Source organism: Sesamum indicum, linkage group LG6 (assembly GCF_026168435.1).
Source record: "Sesamum indicum cultivar Baizhima isolate 11 linkage group LG6, ASM2616843v1, whole genome shotgun sequence".
NCBI classification, from domain to species: domain Eukaryota; kingdom Viridiplantae; phylum Streptophyta; class Magnoliopsida; order Lamiales; family Pedaliaceae; genus Sesamum; species Sesamum indicum.
In genome coordinates, this window is record NC_142662.1 from 8,709,935 (window position 1) to 8,719,740 (window position 9,806).

Genomic DNA, 9,806 nt, shown 5'->3' on the forward strand with positions numbered 1-9,806 from the left:
AAGTCCGTGAAGTCGGTGCACATCCTCCATTTTCCAGATGCCTTTGGTACTACTACTACGTTCGACAACCATTCCGTATAATGGACTTCAGATATATACCCTGCTCCCAGTAGTTTATCTACCTCTGCTTGGATGATACGGTTCTTTTCGGTCCCAAATGCTCTCTTCTTTTGCTGAACCGGTCGGACACTAGGGTTTGTGTTCAGCCGATGATTTCTGGATTGATTCCTTTAAAATCTGATGGACTCCATGCGAACATGTCAAGGTTGCTGCGCAAAAAGGTAATCATCATTGTTTCGAGTTCTCTTTCCAACTTTGAACCTATTTTTGTAGTTTTCGACGCATCCCCTGGAACTAGCTCGATCTCTTTGTGCTCATCGATAGGTGTTATTCTCTCTTCGCTCTTGTTCGCTAGTGATTCTTCAAATTTCCTTTTCCTATCCACCGTCTCTTTCTTCATGGAGAGATTATAGCATCGTCGAGCTTCCTTCTGGTCGCAGGCAACCTCTCCTATTCCGGCAGGGGTGGGAAACTTCATCCTCAGGTGGTATGTAGATACAATGGCCCTGAAACTGTTTAACCCTGGTCTACCCAAAATAACATTATAAGCGAAAGGAGTTTCAACCACGAGAAATTTTACCATTAGTGTTTTCCTCCTCGGTTCGTCACCAATGGAAACGGGTAACTCGATTGTTCCCAATGAATCCACTTCGCCTCCTCCAAAGCCGACCAGTGGTGACCTCACGGGGCCTAGTCTGGTGTCACCTAGGCCCATTTTGGTCAATACTTCTCGGAGGATAATATCCGCCGAGCTCCCATTGTCCACCAGAACTTTATGGACCGTGAAGTTGGCGATGTCCATTTTGATTACCATTGGGTCATTGTCATCTCCCATCTTTTCTTTCACGTCTTGTGCCCCGAAGGTAATGTCCACTTCTGGTGATACGTTCATGATTTGTCTATCGGTGATTATAGCCATCCTTCGTTCGATCTTCTTCCTTGCTCGCTTTGAATACCCTTCGTCAGGTCCTCCAGCTATCGAGTGAATAACACCCTTAACAGGGGCATTTTCGCGAACATTATGCCCTGTACTTATACCATTTCCTGCTCGCCTTTCTCGGCTCCGCGATCTGCTTTTGCGACTTCCATCCTGATAATTTCTTGCTATTAGATCCCTGAAGTACCCCTGGCGGATGAGACGCTCTATCTCGTCTTTAAGTTGGTAGCATTCGTCGGTATCGTGGCCTCGTTTCCGGTGGAATCTGCAATACTTATGTGAATTTTTCCTGGCTGGGGTTACCCTTGTGGGTTTCGGCCATCTGAGCACGTCTTTTCTTTCTAGCATAAGCAGTGCCTTCGCCCTCGTTGTGTTGAGGGGTGTATATTTCTGGTATTTACGCTGGTATTGTTCTCTGTTCCGTTCGTGCCTCGATCGTCGCTCCTCCTTATCATAAATCCTGCGACCTCTACCCTCCTCGGATCTCCATTCGCCATCCTTCAAGGCATTCATTTCTTCTTCGTCTATGTACTTCTGGACCATGTTCATGAGTTGCTCGATATCCGATGGGGGGTCGCGTGCTAATGCAGATGCAAATGCTCCCTTCTTTAACCCATGGATCAGGATGCTTACCATCATGTCGATTCTTAAATCTGGCACTTCCAACGTCCCATTGTTGAAATGTCCCATGAAACTTTTTAGTGCTTCATTGTCTTGTTGTCTGATAGTGAATAGGTGGGTAGTAGACCTTTTTTGCTTCCGTTTGCTGGCGAAGTGGAAAGCAAATTTTTGCGTGAGCTGCTCGTGTGACTCGATGCTCCCCGGAGGTAGAGTGACGAACCATTCTTGGGCTTTACCTGTCAAAGTGGTAACAAATAATTTAGCGTTAATTGGGCCTGGTTGTCCATAAAGGTTCATCACCATATCAAATGCTGCTAGATGTTCTAATGGATCTTTTGTCCCATCATATTTAGTGAGATCTGGCATCCTGAAGTTCGGTGGTACGGTCTCTATTAGAATTTGGTTGCAGAATGGCGAGTTTCTATGTTGAGACACGATCTCTCCCCTTTTTTTTAATTCGTCAATTTGCTTCCCCAGATTGACGATCTGCCTCGATACACTCTCGACCTCCGCACGCGAGATCGCAGGTCCCCTAGTTTGGCTCTTATCTCGACTACTCGAACCCACCTCCGAGGGTAGGCGTTTGTTCTGATCCTTTCTGCCTGTTCCCAGTGTCTTTTCTGGCTCTCTTTCCTCGAATAGCTTCCTTCGCGGACCGCCTCTTTCGACGGGTGTGGTGGTCCTTCGTTCGTATGCCACGATAGCCTTCCTTCCTGCTTCTTCCATCAATTGCTGTAGCTCCAGCTTCGTCAACTGAATGATGGGATCTGTAGTCCCCATCGTTGTATCCAATCCCAGGATATTTCTGCCTGATTCACCTTCCATGTTCTCCAAAACCATTGTTCCCACAGACGGCGCCAAATGAACTGTCCTGAAGACTTCTCTCCGAGACTAGGTCGCGATACGTGACTTCGATCCCCGCTTTGAGCTTCGAGACAATTCCTGAGAACACAGAAAACGGGTTAAGCCAGTCGGGAGGTTTCCCGACTAAGGCTCTCCGACGCTCAAGTCAGTATGTTTAGCCTGAGAAGAATGTCAAGAGTAATTTAGTTCAGAAGAGAATTAATCGTTACCCGGCTAAGAGCCTCTTCCCTGTTTTAAGTATGATCCAGTCCATGGTTAGAATCGAGTAAGTGCGGATAAATGGCAATCTTGCTTAAATTTCGCACCCCAAATTATAGCTTAATTGGATACTCCCATGATTATAGCATCCATAAATTCCTCCTGGGAATAATTAGTGGGATTTTACCCCCATTCATGTGGGAGTGTATTTTACCCCGATCACTAATCCATTAACTTACTCATTTGAGGTTTAAGTATGCTATAAAGCAATATTATAAAATTATGTTCAAATTTAAGAGATTTTTATGTAGTTATCCTGAAAACAACTATCATATAAAGAAAAAAAATGAAAAATTTGGTCAATATATGATAACCACAAAAAATGCCATCCTCGTCAACTGATCTTTAAACAAACTATTATGTATTTTTTAATACAATAGCCCTCCCTATAAAAATAATAATAGGCAAAAAGAACAAATTTTTTTGATAAAATAAAAAAAAACAACACACCCTCTTAACTTTAAAAGAAAGCACAATGTAATATCTTGGCATTGGAGACTATGATAACTTTAAGAATGTCAATAAGTTAGATTTGCCAAAACTCGGGACCCCATCTACCAAAAAATCCTTAAACCTAGGGGGTTAATTAGACCCGCTAAAATCAATTTAAATATTTTAAAAACTTAAAAGTATATTTTAAAAAATAATACTATCATAACTCTATAATACGAGATATTATTGAAAGATTACAATTCTTTTTATAAAATTTGATCTCATATTTTAAAATATTTAAACTTTCAAAACATATGCTACTTGTATATACATTAAAACAACGAACCATTATTTGTATCCATTATAGGTAAGTCTAAACAAAACATATATATATATATATAATATGAAAAAATACTAAAAGAATCAGTTTGGCTCGAGTCTGTGTCCAAAACTCCAAATTCTGAGACTCGTCCCGGAACCCAGTTATATATATATAATAAATTCATCCCCAAAAATTTTCAAAAATATGAATTAATTTCCCACCAATATTTGCGTTGTTTGACAATTTTTATGTTTCACTAATTGATGGATGGGTTCATACTTATAAAGAGATTGATGTAATTTTAGTTGTTTGGCATTTTGGTCCATAAAGAATTAGAATTTGCAACTTGGTCCATTAGTTGTGCATATTCCATATTTGAAGCAGGAAAGAGTGGGGAGAATATGATTGGTGGAGGTGGATTTGGTGTTGGGAGGGGAATGCAGGATATGTGGATGGGAGGACCAATGATGATGGGGCCAAGGGGTGTTGGGCCAAGAGTGATGGGGATGATATGGGTGCCAAGAGGTGTGGGGGTGCCGCCCCCAATGCATAGGCCATCTCCAATGGCCCTTAGTGGGCTGCAAGGTGTGGGAGGAAATGCCCTTGCGTTAAAATCGAGGACGGAGGAGGATGATATGAAGGATCTTGAGGCTTTATTGAATAAGAAGAGTTTTAAGGAAATGCAGAAGTCAAAAACGGGAGAGGAGCTTTTGGACCTCATCCACGAAGGTGAGAAATAGGGTGTCCCTTCACAGACACAGTGATGGCAGACGATTTTCCAACAAATTGTCGTACCACGACCATTGCTGAATACGATGGTACAACTGACCCGCAGGAGCATCTCTCGCGCATAGAAAATGCAACCCTCCTCCACAAGTGCACGGACAGGATCAAATGCCTGTTTTCCTCACCACCTTTGTTAAGGTAGCTCAACAATGGTTTAAATAATTACCCGTAGGTGCAATAAAAAGTTTCCAGGAATTCTGATCTCTGTTTTTTCACCAGTTTGCCAATATTCAAAAGCTTCAAAAAATGCAACTTAGTTTCTTTGGTTTTAGACAGAGGAAGAATGGACCTTTGGAGGGGTACCTCCAAAGGTTCAACGCAGCCTACCTTGGAGGTGCTCTTGCTACCCAAGAAGTAAAAACTAGTGCTTTCGCTCAGGGGCTTTTGGAGCAGACTTCTTAAAGTCCTTGGCTAAGAATTCCGTATCCAAGTTAGATACCCTTCTAGCTCGCGCCATAAAAATACATCAATATGATGGATGCCCAAGCCTTCAAGAGGGAGATCCATGGGGAAAAGAAAAAAGAAGCCCCTCTAAGAAACCGCAAAGTAATTTTCGAGACAAAAAGCCATCATTCCAGAAAATTAATGTAGTGTACACCCCGTTGACCGTACCAATCAACCATGCTCTCATGGCGGTGGTAGGAAAATGCTTGTCCTAAATTGCGAATGATGGCCCCCATCGCCCTAAATCTGACGAATTCTATCATTTCCATAATGATTATAGTCATACCACCGAAGAATGTCGGCACCTCAAGAATGAAATTGAAAGACTTATCCAAAATGTATACCCGCAGGAATATGTGCATTGGGAAAACCAGAGGAACAGGACCATATCAGAAGCAGGAAGATGACAAAAGGAAGTGAAAGTCTCTAGCCCAGAACCCCTCCCCAAGGAATGATCCAGACATGCTCCTCGGAGCAGAACTGAGATCAATGACCCCCTTGCATAGGAATCATACGAATGATAGCTGGAGGGCCTATTGGGGGTGATTCTCACCATGCTAGAAAGTCTCAAGTAAGAGAAGTGCATGATATAACCTTCAAGGAGGTACTGGAGGTGGAGACGATGGAAGATACCCCCCTCATCCAGTTTGGATGAGCAGAACGATTAGGATCTAAAACTTTCCATAATGATGCTTTAGTCATCACTGCCACACTAGCCAATTATGAATTGGGGCAAATTTTCATAGATTTCTGAAGCTCAATTGATATGCTATTTGGGGAAGCTTGCATCCAGATGCAGTAGGGGGCTACCCCCCTAAAGAACGTGAATACCTATATGCCTTCGTGGGGTAGGTAGTCCATTCGCAAGGCACGACTTCACTCCCCTTGACCCTAGGGGTCGGGTCTATTCGGAAAACATGTTTCCTAAAGTTCCTGGTGGTGGATGTACTCTCTGCCTATAACCTTGTCTTTAGAAGACCTACCCTCAATGCTTTTCAAGACGTAGTCTTTACTTATCATATAAAGATTAAATTCCCCGCACATGAGGACCTAGGAGAATTGCAAGGGGACCCCCTTAAGTGACGCAAATGCTACATAGAGGCTGTACACAAAGGGCAGAAGAGAAACAAAAATGAGGTGTTTAAGGGGGCACCCCCAAGCAAGCGAGGGAAAGAAGCTGAGTTGGTGGGGGAAGCAAAAGAAGGTGAGGGGGCGCCTTCCAAAGTTCAACCAGCTGACAAATTGTTAAACATTGAACTCGTGCTTGGGGATCTGGAGAAAATTACTCAAATTTATTACCAAATACAGGATAGAGTTCGGGAAGAAGTAATTCAATGCATACGCTGGAATGCAGGCATCTTCACATGGACCCCCTCAAGACTTGGAAGGGATCGACCTAAACACTATTACCCATCATCTCAATATCGATCCCAACATCAAATCAGTTGAACAAAAGAAAAGACATTTCGAACCTAAGAAAGATAAGATTATCTAAGTCTAGATGGTTAAATTGATGACAGCATAACACGTCAAGGAGATTCAGTTCCCTGAGTAGCTATCCAATGTGGTTTTGGTACCTATGCCTGGAGGAAAATAGAGAATGTGCATTAACTTCAGAATAAAACATGTGCTAAAGACTTTTATCCCGTACCCCAAATCGATCAACTAATTGACTCTATCTTGGGGTGTGAACTACTAAGCATGATGGACGCCTTAGCAATCAGGTTATGGTGGCTCCTGAAGATCATAAGAGGGTCAATTTCATCAATTCTTTTGGCAAGATTTTGTTATGTGGCTATGCCATTCGGCTTAAAAAATGCAGGAGCTACCTACAAGCTTTTGGTAGACAAGATATTTCGTCCACAAATATGGAGGAACATCGAAGTTTACGTGAATAATATATTTGTAAAAAGTGAGAAGGCCAGAAACCACACCACGGACCTCGAAGGGATGTTTTCTATCTTGAATCAGTATCGATTAAAGCTAAATATAGGAAAATGTGCATTTGGAGTACGAGCAGGGTGTTACCTCGGAATCATGGTAACTCAAAGAGGAATCGAGGTCAACCCTCTCAAGATTAAAGCCATCTTAGACATTAAGGCACCAACCAACATTAATGAAGCACAGAGACTAACTGGAAGATAGCTGCGCTCAGTCACCTTTTTCCCAAAGCAACAAAAAAGAGTTTGCCCTTCTTAAACATTAGAGACATCTCGTGAACAACGTGGCCTTACAGACCCTGCCTCGCCAACTTCGCGCCCAACATTTCTTTAAAGTGCACAAAGACGTAGTGACGCAATGGGAATGAGTTAATGCCCATCATTTCTCCATGAGTTGCAGACAAAGATTTTAACTCAGAATCTGTCACTTTAGGTGATAAATTGCCGATCCACAAGTTGTTGGATGGATGAATCTCCCGCTGCAAATATTTGACAGTCATATCGTGGTTCTATGTAGTTTTCGCCGCTGATTTTACAGGTGGTGCCTTAAATGGCTCAAGTAAAGAGAACAAAAAAAATAATGGATCGTCGGAGGTTCGATGTGAATGAAATGCTGAATGAAAAGAGATTTGTGTGCAATTGGGATATGGTGGAGTGAGGTTTTGTAAGTGTATGAGTGGGGTGGTTACTGCAATATTTTATTGAATTTGTCTGAATTTAATGAAATTTAGTGGCTCTTGGTTGTATAGTGTATTATTTGGAAATATGATAACTTTTATCCTGAATTATCTTAAAATTCTAAATTGGTTCTATTACTTAATAATATTTATTAGACTTGTCCTCTATAAACACTAGAAAATTAGTATGGCATTACATTATAGGGTTTAATACAATTTCCGTCCTATGGTATGATACTTGAATAAATTACCCCTCTATGAAAGAAGAATCAAATTACCTCCCTATATTTTTTAAAAATAAATCAATTTACATCTGTGTCTAAAGTGGTAAATTATTTTATTTTAAAAAATATAAGGAGGTACTTTGCAAATGTTTTTTATAAGGAATAATTTATTCATTTGCTAAAGTTTATATCCATACTTTATGATTGTATTATGATAAATTTATTAATCTTTTTACTATTATTATTACTCTTCTTGTTATATATTGCCAGAACCGATCAATTCTATGTGATTTACTGCTTAAAATCTTTCATTATTTTATTGATTCTATGCAACTTGTTGTTGAAAAATCCTCCTAAAATCTCTTATAATAGTTAAACTTATGTCAAGTTTTGAATTCCTGACTAACTTCTAAACTTTTGGTCAACGATGTCTTAGCCTATCAGTCATAGGTGAGCTAGGTTTCATGAATAAGTAGGTGATGGATTCGAATCCCACCGAACAAGTGAGTATATGACTCACTTTATGTGAATTTATTATAATTTATTTTATTATTCTTTGTTATATTATTATAGGAATCGAATATTGATATATTGTCAAACTAATCAATTTATCAAAATATTGATGTTATCATGTGATTATGGGTGAATTTAAGGTAGGCTCTTTTGAGGTAATGGGTATTCCTAAGTGCCCTTATCACTTTCATGCACCAATCTTACAAAAATGCGGAATCAAATGTATTACCTCTTTTCTCAACTTCCAACTTTCATGTTTCTTTTTCTTCTCCCACTTTGTCAACTACTTACACATTTTGTCTTTTTAATATTATTTATTTGTTTAATTAAAATATTATTTATATTTTTAAATAAATTACACACACATTTAGATGTGCAACACACACTAATCTATACCGTTATATAATTGAAGAGCACCCAGTTGGTGTCTTCAATTTATTAGTATGTTAATTTTTATTTTTCTAATATTTAATTAATTTCTTTTTTATTTTCTCAACTCCCACATCTCTTTTTATTTTTTTTTATTTTCTGTACTTTTTAATATTTTATTAATCTAATTAATATATTTTTAAAATAATAAAATATCAAACTGATTGTGCATGCATACGTGAGTGTGCCATATATGCTCGTTATATATAATTGAAAAGCTATTGGTAGGTGAGTATTTGTGATCGAATATTAGTTTCCTTAATTTTCAGACTCCATCTTATGATTTTCAAACTTTTCGTATTTAGTTTCCAAAATATGCATTTTGAAAATATTTATGGTAAATAACAATATTTAATAAAGATGAATGATATATTTTCTAACAAAACCTAAAATAATTTGTTCTTTCCTTATTTTTCAAATTTTAAATTTGATAAGTTTGTATCAATGTCTTTTCATTATAATAGGTTATGTCTTAATTATTTATACATATATATATAGGCAGATATGATAAAAGAAGACTTTCATTGCTTTTTACTTCTTTTGTTATCAATTTTTATTTTATGAGTTCATGAAATATGTGGTTTTTGTGTTAATTACAATTATTTTGGTTTAATTTGTATTTATCATTTTTTATGAATTCATGAATTTCTTATGTTCGAAATTTTTATTATTGATTTTTAATTTCTTTTACTATCAATTTTCATTTCATGAGATCAATAAAGATCAAAAATTTTTTCATTGCTTTTTTACTTTTTTTTATTACCATTTTTTGTTTTATGAGTTCATGAAATATATGATTTTTGTATTAATTATAATAATTGTGGTTTAGTTTGTATTTATCATTTTTTTATAAGTTCATAAAACTTATCTTCAAATTTTTTTCATTATCAATTTTCGTTTCATGAAGTAATGAAAGATCAACATTTTTTATTGTTTTTAATTTTTTATTATCATTTTTTTTGGTAAAGGTAAATTGCATTAAGAAAAATCATAATGTACAGTCATATGGCTGATGTTGTGTGCCATGGAATTTGTCATAATCTATACAAGGCTATCGTATAAATTTTATTCGGCAACTCTGCACTAAGTATACGTAATCTAATTTCGTCTAGAATAATCTTAGCGACTGTCGACGGATCTCAATTCAATTGCTGAAATTTTCTTCTATTGCGCTCCTGCCAAATCCAAACCCTATTCTCTCATCCTTCTTGTTCGCTGACTGTAACCCACTTCCCTTCTCCTCTCAAATCCCCTTTGATATTCTTACCTTATTCTTCGCTGAATTCAATGGGACATTTC